The sequence below is a fragment of the Lagenorhynchus albirostris genome, chromosome 16 (assembly GCF_949774975.1).
Source record: "Lagenorhynchus albirostris chromosome 16, mLagAlb1.1, whole genome shotgun sequence".
Lineage (NCBI taxonomy): Eukaryota > Metazoa > Chordata > Mammalia > Artiodactyla > Delphinidae > Lagenorhynchus > Lagenorhynchus albirostris.
Window position 1 is genome coordinate 53,621,596 of NC_083110.1, and position 22,179 is coordinate 53,643,774.

Consider the following 22,179-nt stretch of genomic DNA (forward strand, 5'->3'; position numbering starts at 1 on the left):
AACTCCTGATATAATTGACCTATTCCTAATCAGCTTCAGATTTGCATTTAAATGGCTTCTTTTTAGCGTAATTACTCTACCCAAGACAGTTTGATATAACAGAAAAAAATGAACCAAAACTGTCCTGGGAGTTCCAAAGAACTAAATTCATCTGACCTAGTTACTTACTACCTTTGCAGTCTTGGTTACTTAACATCTTGGGATCTCATTTATGGCATAATGTATGTAAATACAATTATATGAAATTATTTCAGTAATGTTCCAGCTACTCAGTATGTATCCCTTTTCCCTCCTTAGTGTATTAATACCACTGTTTTTCAGTACTTCATCTCTCAATTTATTGCTCTCTTTGCTGTGATTACAGCTTTGCACAAAAATGTGTCCTGTCATCTCTGTTCATGGGGCAGCAAAGCAAGCCATTAATTAATTCTGGTTTTAGTTCATAGATACAGGAACCTTTTTCCATTAGATGTCACTTGCCCTTCTGTTTCATTTATTTGCATTTCTTTGGGTCTTCAGCATGCGAGACACACGAAATAGAGTCATTATAAAATCTTAAATCACTTAGGTAAATAGAAGGATATAGGAATTAGGAAGGGTGTGTTTGTATTCATCCAACAAACACTGCAGTTAAGGAACAGGCAGGCTGATGTTAAGAAAAAGATGAATAGGCTCCAGTTCTCTGCTCAAAATCTAGTAGATAAAATGCCAAAATAAAGAAAAATTGAAGTATAGTTTACTAGTAGTACAACTTCAGCGCTGTTGAGGATGTTCTTAACTTTGCCTGGGGCTTATGGGCTGAGATAAGGGATGCCTTAGAATTAACTGGATTAAAGGTTGCAGAAGAACATTCTGGGCAGAGGGCTTGCTGTACTTAAAAGGCATGGAAGCATTAACATGTATGTAACGACCAATAAATCAGTCTGGCCAGAGCATAGCATATGTAGAAAGAAAATGGCAGGGCAGACTGAAAAGGTAGTTTGGGACTAGACAGACCCTCAGTGATCTTGCATGCCAGCCAGGAATTTGAAGTTTTCAGTATTGTCAGTGGAAAGCCATCAAAGATTTTTAAAACCAGGAAAAGACGGAAGAAGTTTCGTGGCAGTGTGAAAGATGGATTCTGGTGGATTTGATGGTATAGGCGATGTTTTAAATGGATGAATGAAAAGTTGAGATGTTATTAGCAGGTTGTGTGAAAAAGTGAAAAGCCTGGGCTTTAGAATCACCAGCCTGGTTTTAAACTTAGGCTCTGCGTCTTTGTAGTTGTATGAAAAAAATAGCTGCTTCAGTCTTTTATTTTCTTACATGTATTAGGTAGTAATAATACCTGTTTTACAGTGTTTCCCTGAAGATTTTATCATAATGGGTATGAAGTACCTGATACAGTGCTTGCTTGATACCAGCTAAGGGCTCAATTATTATCTATTATTATCAACATGAGTGACATGTATTATAATTATTAAGGTAAGAAATGGTGAAGGCCTGAATTTACGAGTGGATAAAAGAGAATAGATTTGGATGGATCTTTTGTAATTAACATGAATAGGACTGACTGATGTAGGGAAAGAATGGAATCATGACTGAGTGAGATTTGTAATCTGAATGTCTTGGGGGAAGGGGTTAGTGATGCCATTTTCCTGGTAAGGAATACAGGAATCATCACTGGTTGAGATGAGGGAAAAGGGGTAGAATGATTTTGATTTGGATTTTTGGAGGTATTTGGGATATCTTGGTGATGATATGAAGCAGGCAATTAGAAATAACGTCTGGAGCAAGAGATAAGAGATTGGAGAGTTGTCAGTATATGTGTGGTAGCAGAAATGTGTGTAAATCTTAAACGGCAGAGCATATATTTTAAACATTTCCCCTATATCCCCACACTGCTGAGCTCTGTACAAAACACTTGATTAGTTCTTGTTATTAAGTGTGAGATTTAGGGTGACTTTGTATATAGAAAAGATAATGCATAGTTACTTCGATTACTAATTTAATGTTCAGTTTATTTAAATTTATAAATTTAAAGCCTCATTCTCCTAAAATATAGATCTTACTCCAAACTTACACTTTTGATAAATATTTTAGTTAACTCTTAAAACATTTTAATGTAAAACTATAGGTATTTTCTCCTTAAATATTGATTTAACAGAACCTTAGATACTTTGAAAAAATCTTGTAAATATAATTTAAACTTATAAATGTGGTTATTCTTAAGTTGTGTAAGAATTCTAATACAGTATACAAACTTAGTAAGATTTCAGCCTACAACCAGGTCTAAATCAGCTATTCAGTTCTACATTTCAGATTAAAATTCCAAGGCTGGCTCTCTAGCAGGCCAAATTTTCTTAAAGCATTATAAATATTTACCAAATATGCATACTTATTTTGTTAACAGCTTTATTGACATATAATTTATACACCTTACAATTCACCCATTTTAAGTATACAATTCACTGATTTTTATTACATTTACCAAGTTGTGGAGCCATCACCAAAATCTGTTAGAGTAAGTCCATCACCTTGAAAAGAAACGTGGTGTCCATTTGCAGTCATTCCCATTTTCACTCCCAGCCCTAGGAAAACACTACTTTCTATTGCTATAGATTTGTCTTTTGTGGACATTTCATATAAACAGAATCATACAGTATGTGATCTTTTATTTCTGGCCTTTTTCACTTAGCATAATGTTTTGAAGTTCATTCATCCTTATTGTAATAATATTCTCATTATATGGATATACTACATTTTATTTATCCTAGATTACTTTTTTTTGCAGTACGCGGGACTCTCACTGCTGTGGCCTCTCCTGTAGCGGAGCACAGGCTCCGGACGCGCAGGCTCAGCGGCCATGGCTCACAGGCCCAGCCGCTCCGCGGCATGTGGGATCTTCCCAGACCAGGGCACAAACCCGTGTCGCCTGCATCGGCAGGCGGACTCTCAACCACTGCGCCACCAGGGAAGCCCTAGATTACTTTTTAATACGAAATAATTAAGGTTTAATTCTCTTAAATCACTCCTATACTTTGTTTAAAAAAAAAAGAAAACTTCAAAATAAGTGAACTAAGCTTCTGTCATAAGTTAGAAAAAGAACAGCAGAATAAACCTAAAGAAAATAGAGAGATAATGAAACTTAGTGAAAATTAATGAACCAGAAAACAAAGATATATTAGAGAAGATCAAGAAAAGTCAAAAGTGAATTGGGAGGGGGGACTAAGAAAACAAGCCTGGTAAAATTGATCAAGGAATAAAAGACATAAATAAATAATATTATGAAAATGAAGACTACAGAGGAAGAGGAGATTTAAAAGATAAGGGATTTATAGCAGCGTTATTTTATACTAGCCAAAAGGTAGAAGCAACTTGTGTCCATCGATGTATGAATGGATAAACAAAATATGATCTATGTATCGGTGGAATGTTATTCAGCCTTAAAAGGGACAGAAGTCCTGTCACATGCTGCAGGATGGATGAACTGTGAGGATGTTATGCTAAATGAAGTAAGCCAGTTACTAAATGACAAATATATACTCTGTTATTCCACTTAAGAGGTGTGCAGTAGTCACATTTGTATAGACAGAAAGTAGAATGGCGGTTGGCAGGACTGGGAGTAGGAGGAAATAGGGAGTTACTATTTAATGGGTATAGAGTTTCAGGTTTGCAAGATGAAAAAAGTACTGGAGATGGGTGATGGTGCAAACAGTGTAAATATATGTAATGGTAAACTTAAAAATGATTAAAATTATAAATTTTATATTATGTACGTTTTACCACAACTTTAAAAAAGATAAGGGAAAATACTATCAACAATATGCCAATAATTTTGAAATTAAAGAAAAATATAACTTACCAAAAACTGACTCAAGAAGAAATAAAAAGCTTGAATTATTCTATAACTATTAAATAAATTTAATATTAAAACTCTTCTGTCAAAGAGAATAAGCCCAGAATGCTTTAGATTTGAGTTCTTCCCAACTTTTATGGAAGAAAGCTTCCCAATTTTCTGTCACCTCTTTCAGAAAGTAGGAAAAATGGAAATATGTCTCAACTCTTTCGAGGAGGACAGTTTCCAAACCCAAACATATATAAGAAAAAAAAAGTTATAGGTCAGTTTCACTCATGAAATAGATTAGCCCTTTAGTAATTGAAAAATTCTTCACTTTTTTGTTTTATGCTTTTAAAAAAATTTTTATTGGAGTATAGTTGCTTTACAGTGTTGTGTTCGTTTCAGGTATACAGCAAAGTGAAACAGTTATACATATCCATATATCCACTCTTTTTTTTTTTTAGATTCTTTTCCCATATACGCCATTACAGAGTATTGAGTAGAGTTCCCTGTGCTATACAACAGGTTCTTATTAGTTATCTGTGTTTTACGCTTTTATTCTTGAATAATTCTTTTTCTGATTGTTACTGCCACCTTTATTGCTTTCTTTTTTTTCTTTTTTTTACAGTTTTCTCATATCTATGTCTCCCTCTTTAGTTTCAACATATCTATGTCACTTTGAGTCTGTTATGAACTGCATATTGCTGTGCCCTACCTGACACTTTTTTCTCTTTTACGTAGTTAATTCAGTTGATTAATATTTATTGTAACATGTACATGGTTGATACTATTCCTGAAATTATTTTTTGTGTTTCTTGTTTAGCATGCTCGCCTTTTGTTTCGTTTTTAATTTTATTTACTTTTATAGTTGATCTTTTTTGGTTCTTTATTTCCTCTGGTGATTGGAAATTCTTCAGCTTTATCCATATGTTTTAAGCAAATTTAAAGCTACATGTTCTTTTTTCTTTCTCTCTTTTTTTTTTTTTTTTTTTTTTTTGCGGTACGCGGGCCTCTCACCGCTGTGGCCTCTCCCGTTGCGGAGCACAGGCTCCCGACGCGCAGGCTCAGCGGCCATGGCTCATGGGCCCAGCTGCTCCACAGCATGTGGGATCCTCCCAGACCTGGGCACGAACCTGTGTCCCCTGCATCGGCAGGCGGACTCTCAACCACTGCGCCACCAGGGAAGCCCACTACATTTTCTTATCAACATCAAAGAGTAATGACTATTATAAATTGTTCCCTCATCCCACATGCACACTTGATCTTACATACTTAAGCATATTTTACTCTTACTTTTTCACCCAAGATTGTGTTGTAATAGTTTGGGATGTTATTCCTAAATCATTAATTTAAAAAATTATATTGTGTTTATCTATTTAAAGAATCCTTTCTTATCTGTTATATTAAACTGAACCCCCCCCCCCATATTAGTAACAACTGTTTATACTTAACTGTTAGTTTTACTGGTATATTGCTTACCATTATTTTTTATATAAACAGTGTTTTCCATTTTTAGGTCTTTGTTCTGAATTTTTTTTTTTATCTCAACTACTTTAAGTGACTGTTGCTAGTACCCAGAGTAAATGGCTGTCCTGTTTTCCAAATCATAGCATATCCAGTAATTTCTTTATTTTACTCATATCTGTGAAAAATAGATTGGCTAAAAAAAGTGAGGTTTTTTTACCCTCAGAATTTTGTGAGCATACTTCCATTGGCTTTTAGCATTTACTTTTACTTATGAAATGACTGTCATTCTAAATCGCTTTCCTCTTATTTTATGTAAAATTAAGTAAAATTTTCTCCTTATTTGGAGCTTTTAAACTTTTATTTTTGAAATTCAGATATTCTGCCAGGAGAGTTTTTACATGTATATATGCTTTGTTTTCCCGTGAGTATTTTGCCCCAGTACTTCTCAGAGCACATTAAATATGAAGACTCAAGACAGTATTCAACATTAGGAAGTTTTCTTTTCCTTCTCCTCCTCCTTCCCCCTCACTCTACCCCCATTTCTTAAATTTAATTTTTAAAAATTTATACTCTTTGCTCTTCCTTGTTCTAGAAATCCTCTTTCACAGACATTGACCTGGCCTCTTCTTCCTCTCTAATCTTTTTCTCATGATTTCTGTGTCTTCAGATTTACTGTGCATTGTGAGGACATTTCTTAAATTGGCTTTTTAAATCACTAATTTGATGTATATTTTTCTACTTAATACCTCTATTTGGTTTTTTGGCAGTTTTGTTTTCCTTTTTCCCCTCCCCAAGCACATATTCTCCACTTCTTTTCCAGAGCAGCTTGCTTTTTGTTTTAAATGCTGTTCTTCCCTGGTTTCAATAGAAATACTATTTATAATTTTTCTTCAATCTCTGATGTTTTTCTTCATTAATTCTGTTTCAGTTTGGACTGTTTTTTTTTTTTTTTTTGTGATACGCGGGCCTCTCACTGTTGTGGCCTCTCCTGCTGCGGAGCACAGGCTCCGGACACGCAGGCTCAGCGGCCATGGCTCACGGGCCCAGCCACTCCACGGCATGCGGGATCCTCCCGGACCAGGGCACGAACCCATGTCCCCTGCATTGGCAGGTGGACTCTCAACCACTGCACCACCAGGGAAGCCCCTGGGCTGTTAGTTTTGACTGGGTTATTGTTGGTCTTCAGTATGTCTGGTCAGGTTTTTCATCAGTTTTTTTTTTTTTTTAATTTAATTTTATTTTTTTATATAGCAGATTCTTATTAGTTATCTATTTTACACATATTAGTGTGTATAGGTCAATCCCAATCTCCCAGTTCATCCCACTACCCCCCCAACCCTGCTTTCCCCCCTTGGTGTCCATATGTTTGTTCTCTACATTTTTGTCTCTATTTCTGCCTTGCACACCAGTTCATCTGTACCATTTTTCTAGATTCCACATTTATGCGTTAATATACGATACTTGTTTTTCTCTTTCTGACTTCATTCTGTATCATAGTCTCTAGGTCCATCCACGTCTCTACAAATGACCCCATTTCATCCTTTTTATGGCTGAATAATATTCCATTGTATATATGTACCACATCTTCTTTATCCATTCATCTGTCGATGGGCAGGTTGCTTCCATGACCTGGCTATTGTAAATAGTGCTGCAGTGAACTTTGGGGTGCGTGTGGCTTTTTGAATTATGGTATATGCTCAGTAGTGGGATTGCTGGGTCATATGGTAATTCTATTTTTAGTTTTTTAAGGAACCTCCATACTGTTCTCCATAGTGGCTGTATCAATTTACATTCCCACCAGTAGTGCAAGAGGGTTCCTTTTTCTCCACACCCTCTCCAGCATTTGTTGTTTGTAGATTTTCTGATGATGCCCATTCTTTTTCATCAGTGCTTGTGCTGGGTAAATTGTGCTGGGTAAGTAAGCCAGCAAATGGGTTCCTCATAGAGCATGGGCCAGAAGCAGATGCTCAGGGAGAGAGGAAGAACTCTTAATGAGTGTAGCTGTCCACCAGGGGTGGATTGCGTAAAGTAATGAGAAGAGGAGCCTGGTTTTTGCTCATTACCTGTAGAAGTTCATCCAGACTTATTTGGTTGTATGACACACTGAAATAGCTGGAACATCAGTAAAAAGGGATTAATTACCTTATATTCCTTTGGAGATTGCATGTGAAATATTGATAATCTGGTGCTTTTTAATTATTCATTTTGGCACTCACTTGTAATGAAGTTAAGTGTGGTATTTGCAAGTTTAAAACCCTGAGTTTTAAGCAAAGAACTCCAGATACTATCAGTCTCCTCTTTGTTTAAGCTATTAGTTGATGATTGTTACCAGCAAGCACCTTTGAACTGATATTTTATAAAATAATAATACTCTATTGAAGATTGAGCTCTTTTATACCGGCACCAAGTTTTGCAAGATATCCAAGGGACCTTGATGTGAAAATTACTGATTTTCTGATATGCTCCTAGTTTTCCTTTAGCCCCTCTTTATCTCTCAGACTGATAATCTCTGTACTGTTATCTCAGAGGAGACGTTCCCAAGACTCACAAACCATTTTTTCATTCCATTCATAGTATTTTGCTTTATTTCAAAAGTACAGGCTGTAGCTTATTAGTTGGCTATATATTTGATATGTTCCTATCTTGTTACTTTTCATAATCTGTTTTCCCCATTTTGGTTAGAAATAGAGTAGAGATTATGATTTAGATTGAAGAGGGTAATGTGTGAGGAATTTTAATCTTCTGTCTATTGTTTTTGAGAGCTAGGTTATTCAAAGCAAAGGCTAAAAACCAGGCACATAGAGCCCTAGTGTAAGAGGAACCTTGTGGGAAACAGGAAGACCTTCCTTCCTAGCCTTCTTGAAGCGTTAAATCTCTTTGAGATGACATAAACATATAGAAGAAAAAACAAAAGCAGTGTTTAGATAGCGTATGACAAATTTTGTATTACAGAATACTTACATAGTGCTTTGCATGTGACAGAAAAGAGAAAACGTAAGGTAGTTGACATTTATTTAAAAGGGAGAGAGTGATATGTGAATTCTGAGAATGAGAAAACTGGAAACTCAGGCTCCATGAGGGCAGACACCATGTCTGTTCATCATTGCCTGCCTACTCAGTGCCTGCCACTGTCCCTGATAGGTGGTAGGCTTTCAATTAATATATGTTGGATAAGCGAATATCTATTTGTTGAACAAACTGAAGAGTGCCTTGAAGGAAATAATTTATTTGGGCAGAGGTGAAATGAAAAGGCTTGAGAAAATATTAGGAGGTAGAAATAATAGATGACTGAATACATTAGAATACCAACCTGGATGGAGCTGTGAGAATGAGCAGGAAAGTTCTGAGAAATAAGGCTGTCAGTGGTAGGTTAGGGTGAAATTATAAATAGTTTTGATTGCTGGACTTAGGAATTTGGGATTTGTTTTTTAAACAAAGTGGGGTTTTTCTGAACAGATGGTCACATTGTTAAAGTAGTGTTCAGGAATACTGTCTGAAGACACAGTGATTGTCTTCAGGTTGCAGTGAGAAAGAGATTGGAGACCAGCTTTGATTCCAGTTGCAATATTGGATAGGAATTCTTTGGCCAGTAGTCATGCTCAATAAAATTATTAATATTTCTTTACATGTAATAATATATTACATACCGGTGCTTTTTAAGCCCTGGTGGTTGAACATAAGGACATAGCTGTCTTTTTCATTATTTATTTAATTTTCCATGGCATTTTATTTGTTGATCTTCATGGCTTTTTTGTGAGATCATGGTATAAATTTTGAATACATTTGTTCTTTTCTTGTTTGCCTTTTGTTAGTGTCAAGCATAGCACGTGAGACATTCCTTGTTGCTATGCAACTGCTAAATTCAGTATTTAGTATTAATAAAACTGAATGGCATTAAATTCAGTTAACAGGGGGAAGCAAAATATGACTTAACAATGTCTGATCAGTATTTGTACGGTTTAATGTATTGTTGCAGACGTGAGCAAAAGAGAAGTGACTTGTTTACAGTTACTGTTTTGATCAAAATTAGTTGTGGTTAAATCTTTGCATTTATGACCAGATTTTTTTTCTTGTTTGATTCTTTTTGGTCTGTCCCTTTCACTGCTCTTTGATAATGTGATTCAGTTTTTGTTAGTGTTTGTGTGTTATTGATGAAGTTCTTATTCTATTATTCTTTCCAATTCTGTTATCTTCTGTAATTTTTAAAATTTTATCTCCCAAGGCTTTTATTTGCTTTTTTTTCTTAGTATTATTTTTTGCTCTATTTACATTTTTCCCTTTCAAGAATTTATGGCTAAGCATCCACATTTGGAATTTGTTATAATTTCATATAAACCCAGGTGAAAGCCTATTAGATATGCCCTTCAGAGTAAGGGCCACCTGTAATCCCCTTTAGTTATTTGCAGTGTGTACTTGGTACTTGCCAGATATTGAAGTGCTTTCATTAATATTTGTGAAGTCAGAAATCCATTTTGAGGATAAGAGGGCTTTAGAGGCAGCTGCAGGATTTTTTTTTTTAAGTTAGTGTTGAAAATATCTAGTTTGCAGGCCCAGGATAGGCAGTATCTAGCAATTCTTTCTCATTCCCTCATCACCACCTCCCCACTCTCAAAACTCTTAGCCCAACACTTTCTCTCCTCCCTAGTGTAGGGAAGAGAGGACATAGTAATTTAGTGGACAGTGTTTTAATTATAGTAGGCAAACAATAAACAGGATAGATACCTCCCATTTGCTTGAATGGGTAGTTTGGTTTTGCTGATGTCCTTGGAATCATTTTGATGGGAAGAACTAAGGAGAGTTGAAAAACGATTAATCCTTAATAATAAATGAAAAATCTAGAATCTAGAAATCATGAAAATAATTTAGAAAAATCAACTCTCTAACTACAGTGCAGATGATACAAACTCTAGAGATTACCCTATTGAAAATGATGGCTTAATATTAAGGGCAAAGAAATCCCTTACATTACAATGTTACTCTTACAACAAGGTAAAATACTGTTTCTAGGGACCATCTTTTCTACTCCCTTACTTTCCAAACCCTTTATGGTGATTGTATTTGTGGTTAGGAAGTGTCCCTGTTTGTGGACCTCATGTATCCACCTGGCTATAGTATTTTTACATTAGTAGTTCCCTCACTTTTGAACATAAGAGTGCTTTTTTAACAATTAAAAAAAAATTATAAACCCTTAGGTGATAATACATTATGTGACAAAATACATAGTGCCCCAAACTACTAGGAAATCAGTAACACTTTATATATTTTCTTAATTGCAGTAATATTTGTGTGCATTTGAAAAGTTGTATGTACACTGAATGCGCAAGACCTTTCTAAAGGTCATGCTTAAAGGACATGGACTCATGGACCTCTTGTAATTATTTGAGCTCCTAATGAGGTCCATGATACATAATTTGGGAACTGCTGCACTAATGAATTATGTATTATGTTGTATAAGGGTACAATTTGATTCTCTTTTGCATTTTCCTCCTTACTCTTAATAACCCATAGAAAACAGCAAGATGGCAAAGATATTTTTACATTGTTTTTCATTGAGTTAATCAGCAATGTTTGAGATAATAAATTAGAAAAGGTTTTGTTTTCATTTTCTACTTTTTTCTTTTAGAACTTTCTAAAGGAATTTTTTAAAATATATTTTTAAAATTTATTTGGCTGTGTCAGGTGTTAGTTGTGGCTCGCAGGATCTTCTATTGCAGTGCGCAGGCTTCTTCCTAGTTGTGGCACGCAGGCTCAGTAGTTGCAGCATGCAGGCTCTCTAGTTGTGGTGCATGGGTCAGTAGTTGTGGCACATGGGTCAGTAGTTGTGGCGTGTGGGCTCTCTAGTTGTGGCACACAGGCTCTACAGCACGCAGGCTCAGTAGTTACAGCACGTGGGCTTAGTTGCCCTGTGGCATGTGGGATCTTATTTCCGTGACCAGGGATCGAACCTGCGTCCTCTGCGTTGGCAGGTGGATTCTTAACCACTGGACCACCAGGGAAGTCCCCTCATTTTCTACTTTGTACTGATTGAGAGTGGTAATAGTTTAAACATCTATGTATAGGTATATTTGAATTCTCTTTCTCTCTCTCTCTCTTTCTTTTTGTATGTGTGAGTAGTGGGTTCTAGCTTCATAAAGGAACCAGTGAGTAGTTACTGTGGCAGTGTGAACTAATTACAGAAGTCTTTTTATTTTATAATATTTAAAATGGGCTTTTTTGTGTGTGCATGTGATACAGATGTTGTTTTCAGTTAGGATTTTCCTTCTTAAAAAATACTGTTAGATTGAAGAATCTGTTATCTCAGTTCATATTCAGAAACATGCCATTTAGATTAACCCAGAACATTGTGGACACTTTGAAGCAGTTTGACTCTTTCACTGGGGAGGGTGCTTTTTAAAATGAAGTTTGAAAGTTTATGTAAAGAGGTATTTGGAATTTTGTAAGATAGTAAGAGATCTCATGATTCCATTCCTTCATTGGTTATTTCTGCTGTTGTTTTGTATTGTCTTGGAATGGGCTCTGAATTTGTATTGAGTGTTATTCACTGACAAAAATGCAAATGCTCCCTTTAGATTGGTCGTATACTCTCCTCAGCATCCCATCAGTAATAATCTGGAGGTCCTTGAGAATTGGAAGAAAACACCATTGTTTTTTTCATGCAACAAGGTTAAATTTACTGTAGGGAATATTATTGTAATAATGGATTTTTTTCCATCCTTTTAGGGTTTGAAAGTATTCTTGAAGGGCTGTTTGGACCTGCATTATTAAAAGATCTCAGTTTATTTAAAGGTATTCAGAATTTTTTTGGCATTTCAAATTCTTCCTGGTGACATAAATGATACCTTGGTGATTTAAGCCCCAGTCTCCTTCTCCTTTTTATTCACAGTTTTATGTGGGTTATAGCTGTATCCATTTAAGCATCTTTTTGTGTGTGGTTGATAATGCAGATATATGTATGAATAAGGTGTATTAACTAGTGAGCAATTATTGCAGATAAGGAATTTGTCTACTACTTAGTGAGGGGTGTTTTTGTTGTTAAAATAAATAATATTTTTGAAATTAGTTCTCATTTGTTTCCTGAAAAATCCTCTTTTGTAACTGTTAATTTGTTATTCCTACTATTTTTGCAGACTGTGAACCTGAAAGCATTTCCGATTGGACTTTTGATGAAAATTGTCTGTTCTGTTGCTTGAGAAGAGATAAAGTAAAGGTAACCAAGAAACTTGTGAAACTTGTCTAGTGTGGTATTTTATAGTTTTTATTTTTCCAAAATTTGGTTACTTTGTTGGAGGATTTGTAGGAGTACTGATTCCATATTTATTCATAAAGGATTTGATAGTAACTCAGTTTTGCAATTTAGACTGTTTCTAGTCTGTTGATTAGCCTATTGAGAAATCTGTATCCCATCATGCATTGTTCTGTTTATTTAGTTCACTAGGCAGAATAATGAACTAGGTCTCAAACTGTTGTGTTTATTTTAAATATGAAATGTATGGTAATTCACGTAATGGGAGTCATTCGTACAGTAACATGGATCTGGATCAAGTAGTTATTAATTCATGTAGATTTATGATGGACTGTGGTTTATGCTTTAGTATGTTTCTTCATAATATATGAGCATGGATGCTGTTTGTGTTCAGTTGTAAAAATTGGCTCTACCTTTGCATTTCTATTGTTTTATTGCTTTGTGTTAAACATAAAAAGAATTTTGGTTTAGAAACATTTCAGTTGTTGGAAACATTTATTAATAATGGTTTACTCTCTTGCATTTCTTTTTATGGTATTTCTGTTCTCTGCTTTAAAGCTTTGGAAACATTTTTAATTCCTTCCTCTCCCCTGTACACTTTTAACTTCAAATCATTGACCAGGTTTTATCAGTTCTTCCATTCTTTTTCTTTCTACAGTCATCACCATAGTTCAGACCTTTAGCATTATTTCTGGACTGCTGAAATAACATGATTGGTCTCTTAGTTTTCTTCAGTGTGTGAAACACTGCTACATGGTTAAACCCCTCTCCTCCCTACCTCCTCCTGACCCTCACCCCTCAAATGGTGTGGAAATGTTACCCTGCACTCAGTCTCCAGTGACTTTACAGTTATCTTTGGGATTCATTAGCCTCATGCTCAGTGCCTCAGTACCCTCCACAGGTCAGTCCACTTCTCTTTCTAATGCTACCCCACTAGTCTTCCATGCAAAACTGGTCTGATCGTTTGTATTAAACAACATTCTTTTACCATTTGAACTACAGCATTGCATACCCGTTGTTCTTTATAACTTGAAATTCCCCTTGCTCTTACTCTTACCTTGACTCCCCTTTCTTATTAATGGTACGCCTCTGCTCTTATTGCTGTTTCCACCCTTCACACTGTTGTAGTAAATATTATACCAATTATTTGTCAAGTAATATTCTGCCTTTTGTTGTTTATCCTTTTCTGTGTTTGAATCTTGTGTTCCTGACTACACTGTCAACCTCTGAAGACCATGAAACATGACATGCTTCTTTGTACCCCTGCATATGACCACTCTACCATTATTTACCATTGTTGGAAAGTTGCTTTAAAATCAAAGCCAATATAAGAGCTTCTTAACGTTCTTCTTTTGTGGCATCTTTTTCTTGCTTAAGTACATGAAAAAGTTTTTGCTGTGACTATCCAGGATGGTCTGTTTTTACTGAATTAATGAGTAAAGTGTTTTGAAATTTACTGTGGTTTGAAAAAGACCAGAAAATTAAGCAGCTACCAATGAAGTTAAAGTTCATCATTTTAAACTGTGTGTGTCTGTGTGTGTGTGTGCGTGCACACACATATGTGTTGTGACTGTCTATTGAACAAGTTATTTAATAGGCATTTTGGTAGCATAGAAGGAGCCAATGATTAATTACCTTTCTTTCAGAATTGGTTTGGGAGGAAAGCCTTTCTATGTTCAGTAATTGAGTACAGTATAGTCTTGTAATATGATTGAGCTTTCCATTGCTATATGAGGATAAAATATTGCATGAATATTTTTAGAAGAAAACAGAAATAGCAACGCATGGAACCATGTAGCATTTAACCATGTAGCAGCTGTTCTTACTGTTCGTAGTTCTATAATTTTTAGTTAGTATTCTAATTAGGAAGAATATTTCCGTTTGAAAACCCACCTAGATCTGGGAAAGCTGGTTTTCTCCATTAGGCATTTCACTACCTGTCTTGGGCATTTATTTTTTTCAGAGACAGCCATGTCTATGGAAAATAGGAAGAGAGAGCCTAGAATATATAACTTGTCAAGTGTATAGCTTTAGTTGTGTTAGATTTAAAGTGATTTTGTTGAAACTCTTTGCAGGCACTTGGAGCATCTTATCTGAGAAGCACTAGAATCTGGAAATTAAATGTATCCATTGGGTTGAGGCTTGGCTGACTTAAGATTCCAAAAATAGAAGAAATATGTGGAGAGAATGGTAACAGCCAAGAGGTGGCAGCATAGAGCACAATATTGGAATCTTAAGTTGGGGTTGGCATGCCAAGATGTCTAGATAATGTTTGGAAAAGCTGTTAGAAATACTGGTCTGATATTTGGGAATGAGATGGAGGTTATGCATATTTTTTAGTTAATTGGATTTTCATTGGATGCTGTTTGTTACAATGGATAAAGTAAATACATTATTTATATTTACTTTTTAAAATATCTAGGTGAAAAATGAAGTTGCATCTTTGGAAAATATAACAAGTATTCAGCTAGAAATTAGTAAAACAATTGTTCATCTACACTTCAGCAGTTAGAAAATATATTTTGTAAGGGAAAGACAACTAACATTTTTTTTGAGCATATACTATGTGTCATTTACTTTTGTTTCCATTTAGTCTACACAACAATGCTATAAAGTTGGTTAAAGGCATCCCAGTTTTACAAATAAAGATATGGGAAGGGTCACAGAGACTAAGTTATGGGCAAAGTCACATAGCTGGGATTTGATCCATGTTTTTAGAATACATGCATTTTGATAACAAAACTAGAAACACGAACATGGAAAGTGATCAAGTAAGAATTAAGAAGCATTTGGGATTACTCAGTTGGAAAGGGGGAGAGAGTAAGAGTGTAAATGGGCATGGGTATATTTGAAATAGCCAGTCTCAGATGTGCTAGGAGTCACTGCCTGCCTGCCTGCCTGCCTTGCTTGGCTTTTACTTCCTTTCCTTCCTTTCCTGTTTGTTGGGCATGTAGTAGACATGCTAAAATATTTACTAAATGAGGAAGTAAGAAGTCAGCATGCTTAATAAAGTTGGAGAATTATAATATTAATAGCTAACTGTTGTGAGTGCTTACATGTGCCAAGAATATATACAAAGTTCTCTGTGTATTATTCACTCATGAGGCTTTTTACTTTTTCTTAGCTTCTTTTTAAAATTATTTTAGACATATAAAACGGTTGCAAAAATAATAAAAAGAATTCCTCTATACCCTTTACCCAGGTTTCCCAAATGTTAACATGTTATGTAACCACAGTACAGTTATAAAAAATCAAGAAATTAACATTGATACAGTACTATAATCTGCAAGCCTTTCAGAATTCACCAGTTACCCCAGTAATGTCATTTTTCTGGTCCAGGAGCCAATCTAGGATCCCACTTTGTATTTAGTTGTCATGTCTCCTTAGTCTCCTTTAGTCTGGAATAGTTCTCAGTTTTTCTTTGCCTTTCATAACATTGACAGTTTTGAAGAATGCTGGCAATTTGATTTGTAGAATGCCCCTCAATTTAAGTTTTTCTGATGATTCCTCATGATTGAATTCAGGTTATGCATTTCTGGCAAGAACTCTACAGAATTGATGATGTGTCATCCTTAGTGCACCATATTGGGAAGCACATGGTGATGTTTACTTTGATCACTTGGTTAAGATGGTGTCTGCCAGTTTTCTCTACTGTAAGGTTTCTGTTTTTTTCCCTTTTGTGGAAATCGTGGAGACGTACTTTGAGATTTTGTAAGTATCTTTTTCTCATACTAGTTTCTCATCATACATTAATTTTAGCATCAACTGATGAATCTTGCCTGAAAAAATTACTACTATGGTGTTTACCAGATGATGACTTTCTATTTGTATTATTTCTTCAATCTCTATTAGCTGGAAACCTACTGTAAGGAAGAGGTTTCCCTTCTCTATTTATGTTTTTGTTTGTTTACCCATCAGTATGGACTTACATATTCTTATTTTGTTCTTTTGGTTATAATTTATTACAATCATTGTTTATTTTGTAGTTTGAATTGTTCTGGATTTGGCCATTGAGAGCCCATTCAGGTTGGCTCTTCATCTTTTTTTTTTTTTTTTAAACATGTTTCTATCATTTCTTTACTTTTTGGCACCAAAAAATATTCCACAACTTATCTTTGCTTTCCCTGTCCCAACCCTGGATTTCTCCAAGGAATCCTAGATTCTTTTATTTAGAAAATTGTATAAGAAAGCAAGGTACTAGGTATACTCATTGGTACTAGAACATCACTGCTTCTAGGCCTCGTCAGTTGTCTGAGCTAGGAAGTATGTATGTTTACTTAAATATATGTATACATACATCTGTATTTCTTTCTATATCTGTTAGAAACAGTCTTGTGAGGCTTTTGTTAATTGTAGGATCGTGTTGATAGTATGAAGAGCTGATCCAGTAGTAGTGAGAGAGTATTGGAGAGATGGGAAGAATTAAAAATTACTTTCATTATTTCATATCCCTAAAAATGGACTAATTCTAAACAATGAATCAGTCTGTAGTAATGGCTGTTCTTGTACATGGATAGAGTAGAGATAGCAATTATAGAGTAAAGAGCATGGATGTTTTAGTAACTAAGGATAATGTAAGATGGGATGTTATACAAAAATATAAAATGTTTATGCTCTTAAGTTTATTATAAGACTGTTAGTAAGTTAGTAGTATTTGACTAGCATATTAGGAGAATGTTTTAAGAAGGTGGGACTTGAGCTGCATTTTTGAAGAATACATAGGTCTGGATAGGCAGACACAGGAGGGGCACATCTTGGGTGGGGCAGAGCATTTATTTTTGTAAGTAACCAGCGATAAGACTAGAGTCACATTATAGATCTCTTTCAGTGCCCATCTACCCTCAGGAATCATGTAACTAGATAGATTTCATTAGTCTGTCATGTGTTTACTGTGAACATTTCATAGTTTCCTCTGTTTTGTGAGTATACACTAATTAGAAGTTTAGATATATCCTTCTAACATTTTAATTTTTATTTCTATTTTAGCACATTGAAATTTATAGTAAGAGCAGATACTAAATCTAGTTATTATTTTCTCATTGTATTCTACAGCATGTATTTGTGTTGAATTATTAGTTTGGGCATATTCAGTGCTGCTAGATAATGACTTGTCTGTCATCTTGTCCCAGAGTACCACAACTCAGTTAAGTATTCATAGTACCTATTATATAAAAGGAACTGTGGAAGAAAAATGTATCAATATAGTGCCTATCTATTAAGACTGAGAAAGAAGAAACAAATATGAGAAGTTTAAGGGTTATTTACTTGTGAGACTTAAATAGATACAGGGTAGAGTTAAATGGATACCACAAATTAGTACATGATTAACTACTTGCTCAGTTAATTGTACAAATCTAAATTGTAATACCGAACCTTGTTGTGTTTCCAGAGGCCTTTTATAGATTATTTTAAAAGATACAGGAAAACCACTGGACACAGTGAATCAGTGCTCTTCCAAGATTAAATATCAAAGAGGTTTTTTTGGGGGCGGGGACAGTTAGTGTGTGTGTGTGTTTTGTGTTTTTTTAATATATACTCCCAATCTGTGGACTTTTTCCCCCTAAAACAAACATACAGACTTGGAGAAACCATTAATCGGAGATTAACTGTATACAATTTTATGCGGTTAGAGTTAACCAATATACTTATCATACTGATCATTTGGCAGATTTATTGAATGTCTGGTTCTGTGATAAACCAGAGAGTATACCAAAGAAGTAAAAAGTGGATCCCTCCTTGCTTATGGAATGTTGGTGAGACCATGGGTGGCTAATGGAATTAAAGGAGATCTAAATTAGGGAGACTTAAATCCTCCATCCTGCTTGCCCAGAGTCAGAGCTCTGATATTGAGAGTAAAATTCCCTCCTTCATTCTCATATGTAATATTTGAAAAGGTAGTAGATAACACAAGAAAATATAAGTACGTAGCAGTTGAGAGGTGCAGCAGATGCCACTGGAATTTGCTTAATCAAGGAGATCAAATTCAACATGAACCTTAAAAGGATCTATGTTTTAGAACAGTTAATTTGATAGTTATTTTTAGGATGTAATGGAGAGAAAATTAGAAGAGATTCTTGTAATCATCCAGAAAATAAGCCTGAACTAGGGTCTTGGCTGTGCCAGATGCATAAGGAAGGGATGTATGTAGAAAATCTAGAATAAAGAATCGCTGAAACTTCATGATTACATAAATGTATAGATAAGGGAGAGTGAAATGATACTGATGTTAGGCTTTCTAAGCCAGGTTGACTTAGCATGGTGAATTGACAGAGGTTGAGAAGTAAGACGGGGAAAGGTGTTACACGTGCCCAATTTTTATGGTGAGGATAATGAGGTTATTTGCTGGAAGCAGTTTGTGATGAAAGTAAGCATTTAGTTGGAAGTGTCCAGGAGACAGAGTTGTGGAAATTGAGTTGAAAGAAGAGGTCTGAGCTGAATACATATTTGGAGTGTTCCTGAATACATACAGTGATTGGTTTATTTGAGCAGGTGAGATCTTTGGTGAGAGGTAAAGCTCAAAATAGTGAAAACTGAAGAAAACCTTCGTTTTAGAAAGTAGGAAGAAGAATCAGATTGAAAAGGAAGGTAGAATCATAGAATAAATGGGTTGCCCATCTTGAATCAGACATCTTCCTGGCCCCATCCTGGGTGATAAGTAGGGATATGGATTGTCACGTTTGTTGCTCTGATACGGACTTCTATGCCATTTCCTAAAATGGACCCTAAATGGGTTGAGGAAGTACCCCCAAACATACTCCATTGGGCTTTGAGAGAATAGCTTCTCAAGAACACTGGTTGTGGGAGCCAGACTATAAGTCTGACAGGGTTAATGAATAAGTGAGTGGTGTGAGAGTTAAGAAACGGATATAGACTACTAGTTTGAAAAGTTGTCAGTGTCAGGGATGATGAAGGAAACAGGACCATAGAAGGAATGGGCAGTTGGTTTAAGTAAAGATATTTTGGGGAGGAGGGGGAAACACATAATATTTATACTCCTGAAAGAAAAGAAACTGGAGGAGAGGAAGAAATTAGTTATTAAAAGGAGGGAACAGTTGAAGAAGGCAAGAACAAACAAGAAATTAGTTACTGAATGGTGATGAGAGATTCTTATTGAAGTTAGAATATAGTCAGTGTAACTGTAGGTGTTAACCGTTGGCAGGAATTCAGCGAGGCAAGAATGCCTACGTATAAGAATCCTGGCTAATTGACTTGCTCACACTGAGGGCAAAGAACAGTGAGGAACTCTCAACTATGATGGCAGTGTTTTAAAAAAATAACAAGGGGGAATAGGCTGTAGTAACTTTATTCCTCTCACTTGAATTGCTACTTGGAGTTTTCTGCTTGTACCAGCAACAAAAAAAAGATAGTTTCAAGAAAATCAATAAGATTGTGTTGCCCAGCAATGCATTTTTGAAACCATTTTTTGGTTATTATTATTTTTTATTTTTTTTCTAATTGAGGTATAGTTGAAATATAACTTACTAGTTTCAGGTGTACAACATAATGGTCAGTATTTGTGTATGTTGCAAAATGATCATCACAGTCAGTCTAGTTAACATCCATCACCACACATAGTTATAGCTTTTTTTCCTTGTGATAAGAACTTTAAGATTTACTCTTAGCAACTTTCAAATATATAATACAGTATTTTTTTTTTTTTTACAAATTTATTTATTTTATTTATTTATTTTTGGCTGCGCTGGGGCTTCGTTGCTACACATGGGCTTTCTCTAGTTGCCGTGAGCAGGGGCTACTCTCTTCGTTGCGGTGCGTGGGCTTCTCATGGCGGTGGCTTCTCTTGTTGCGGAGCATGGGCTCTAGGCACGCGGGCTCAGTAGTTGTGGCACATGGGCTTAGTTGCTCCACGGCATGTGGGATCTTCCCAGACCAGGGCTCGAACCCGTGTCCCCTGCATTGGCAGGAGGATTCTTAACCACTCTGCCACCAGGGAAGTCCCTTTAATACAGTATTATTAACTACAATCACCGTACTGCACATTACATCCCTAAAACGTACTGATTTTGCAACTGGAAGTTTGTGCTTTTTGACTACCCTCACCCATTTTGCACCCTCCCACCACCACCAGTCTGTTCTCTGTGAGTTCAGGTGTTTTGTTTTGTTTTTAGATTCCACATAAAAGTGAGATCATACAATATTTGTCTTTGTCTGACTTATTTAGTATAATGCCCTAAAGGTGTATCCATGTTGTCACAAATGGCAAGATTTCCATAAAAAGCTTAGTATTATTCCAGTGTGTGTGTGTGTGTGTGTGTGTGTGTGTGTGTAAATAGTAGGACTGACCACATTTTCTTTATCCATTCATATATCTACGGACACTTAGGTTACTTCCATATCTTGGCTATTGTAATTCATGCTGCAGTGAACATCTTTTTGAGTTGGTGTTTTTGTTTCCTTTGGATAAATACCCAGAAGTAGAATTGCTGGATCATATGGTAGTTCTCTTTTTTGGGGGACCACCAAACGTTTTCCACATCAGTTGCACCATTTATTTTACATTCCCACCAACAGTGCGTAAGGATTTCAGTTTATCCATATCCTTGCCAACATTTGTTATTTTTTGTTTATTTTTTATTTTTACATAGCCATCTTAATGGATGGAAGATGGTATCTCATTATGGTTTTAATTTGCATTCCTTAATAATTTGTGATGTTGAGCATCTTTTCATGTGTTTGTTGGTTGTTTGTTTATCATCTTTGGAGAAATGTCTGTCAAGTACCTTCCCCATTTTTTTTTTTTTTTTTGCGGTACATGGGCCTCTCACTGTTGTGGCCTCTCCCGTTGCGGAGCACAGGCTCCGGACGCGCAGGCTCAGCGGCCATGGCTCACAGGCCCAGCCGCTCCGCGGCATGTGGGATCTTCCTGGACCGGGGCATGAACCCGTGTCCCCTGCATCAGCAGGCGGACTCTCAACCGCTGCGCCACCAGGGAAGCCCACCTTCCCCATTTTTAAATCAAGTTTTGTTGTTGTTGAGTTGTAGGAGTTCTTTGTGAATATTCAGCCCCTATCAAATATATGATTTGCAAATATTTTCTCCCAGTTTGTAGGTTGCCTTTTCACTCTGTTGATTATGTCATTTGATAAACAGAAGTTTTTAAAATTTTGATGTAAACCAGTTCATCTGTTTTTACTTTTGCTGCCTGTTTTTTTGGTGTTATATCCAAAAAATCATTGCCAAATCCAATGTTATGAAGCTTTTCCCACTATGTTTTCTTCAAAGGGTTTTATAGTTTTAGGTCTTTATCCATTTTGAGTTTATTTTTGTATATGTTATAAGGTAAGGATCCAACTTCATGCTTTTTACATGTGGTTATCCAGTTTTCCCAACACCATTGGTCTTTTCCCCCGTTGAATGGTCTTGGCACCCTTGTCAAAAATCATTTGGCCATATATGTGAGGGTTTATTTCTGGACTCTCTATTCTGTTCCATCATTCTATGTGCCTGTCTTTATGTCAGTACTATATTGGTTTTTTTAAATTTATCTTTAATTGACATAACTGGTTTATAACATTATATGTTTTATGTGTGCACATTATATTTCTACTTTATAGATACACTACAGCATGCTCACCACTAAAAATCACCATACAGTTGATACCCTTTATCTCCCCCCCCACCGTTCTTAGTA

At 35.7% G+C, this 22,179-nt stretch overlaps 1 protein-coding gene across 2 annotated transcripts in view; it reads left to right on the top strand.

Annotated features, from left to right (window-relative positions):
- LCOR (ligand dependent nuclear receptor corepressor) overlaps positions 1–22,179 on the top strand; it is a 126,085-nt gene that overhangs the window by 50,017 nt on the left and 53,889 nt on the right. For both annotated transcript variants that reach the window (XM_060126578.1, XM_060126577.1), the window contains exons 3-4: positions 12,008–12,073; positions 12,415–12,494. The gene's annotated coding sequence lies outside the window, so the exon portion shown is untranslated. The remainder of the gene's footprint in view (positions 1–12,007; positions 12,074–12,414; positions 12,495–22,179) is intronic.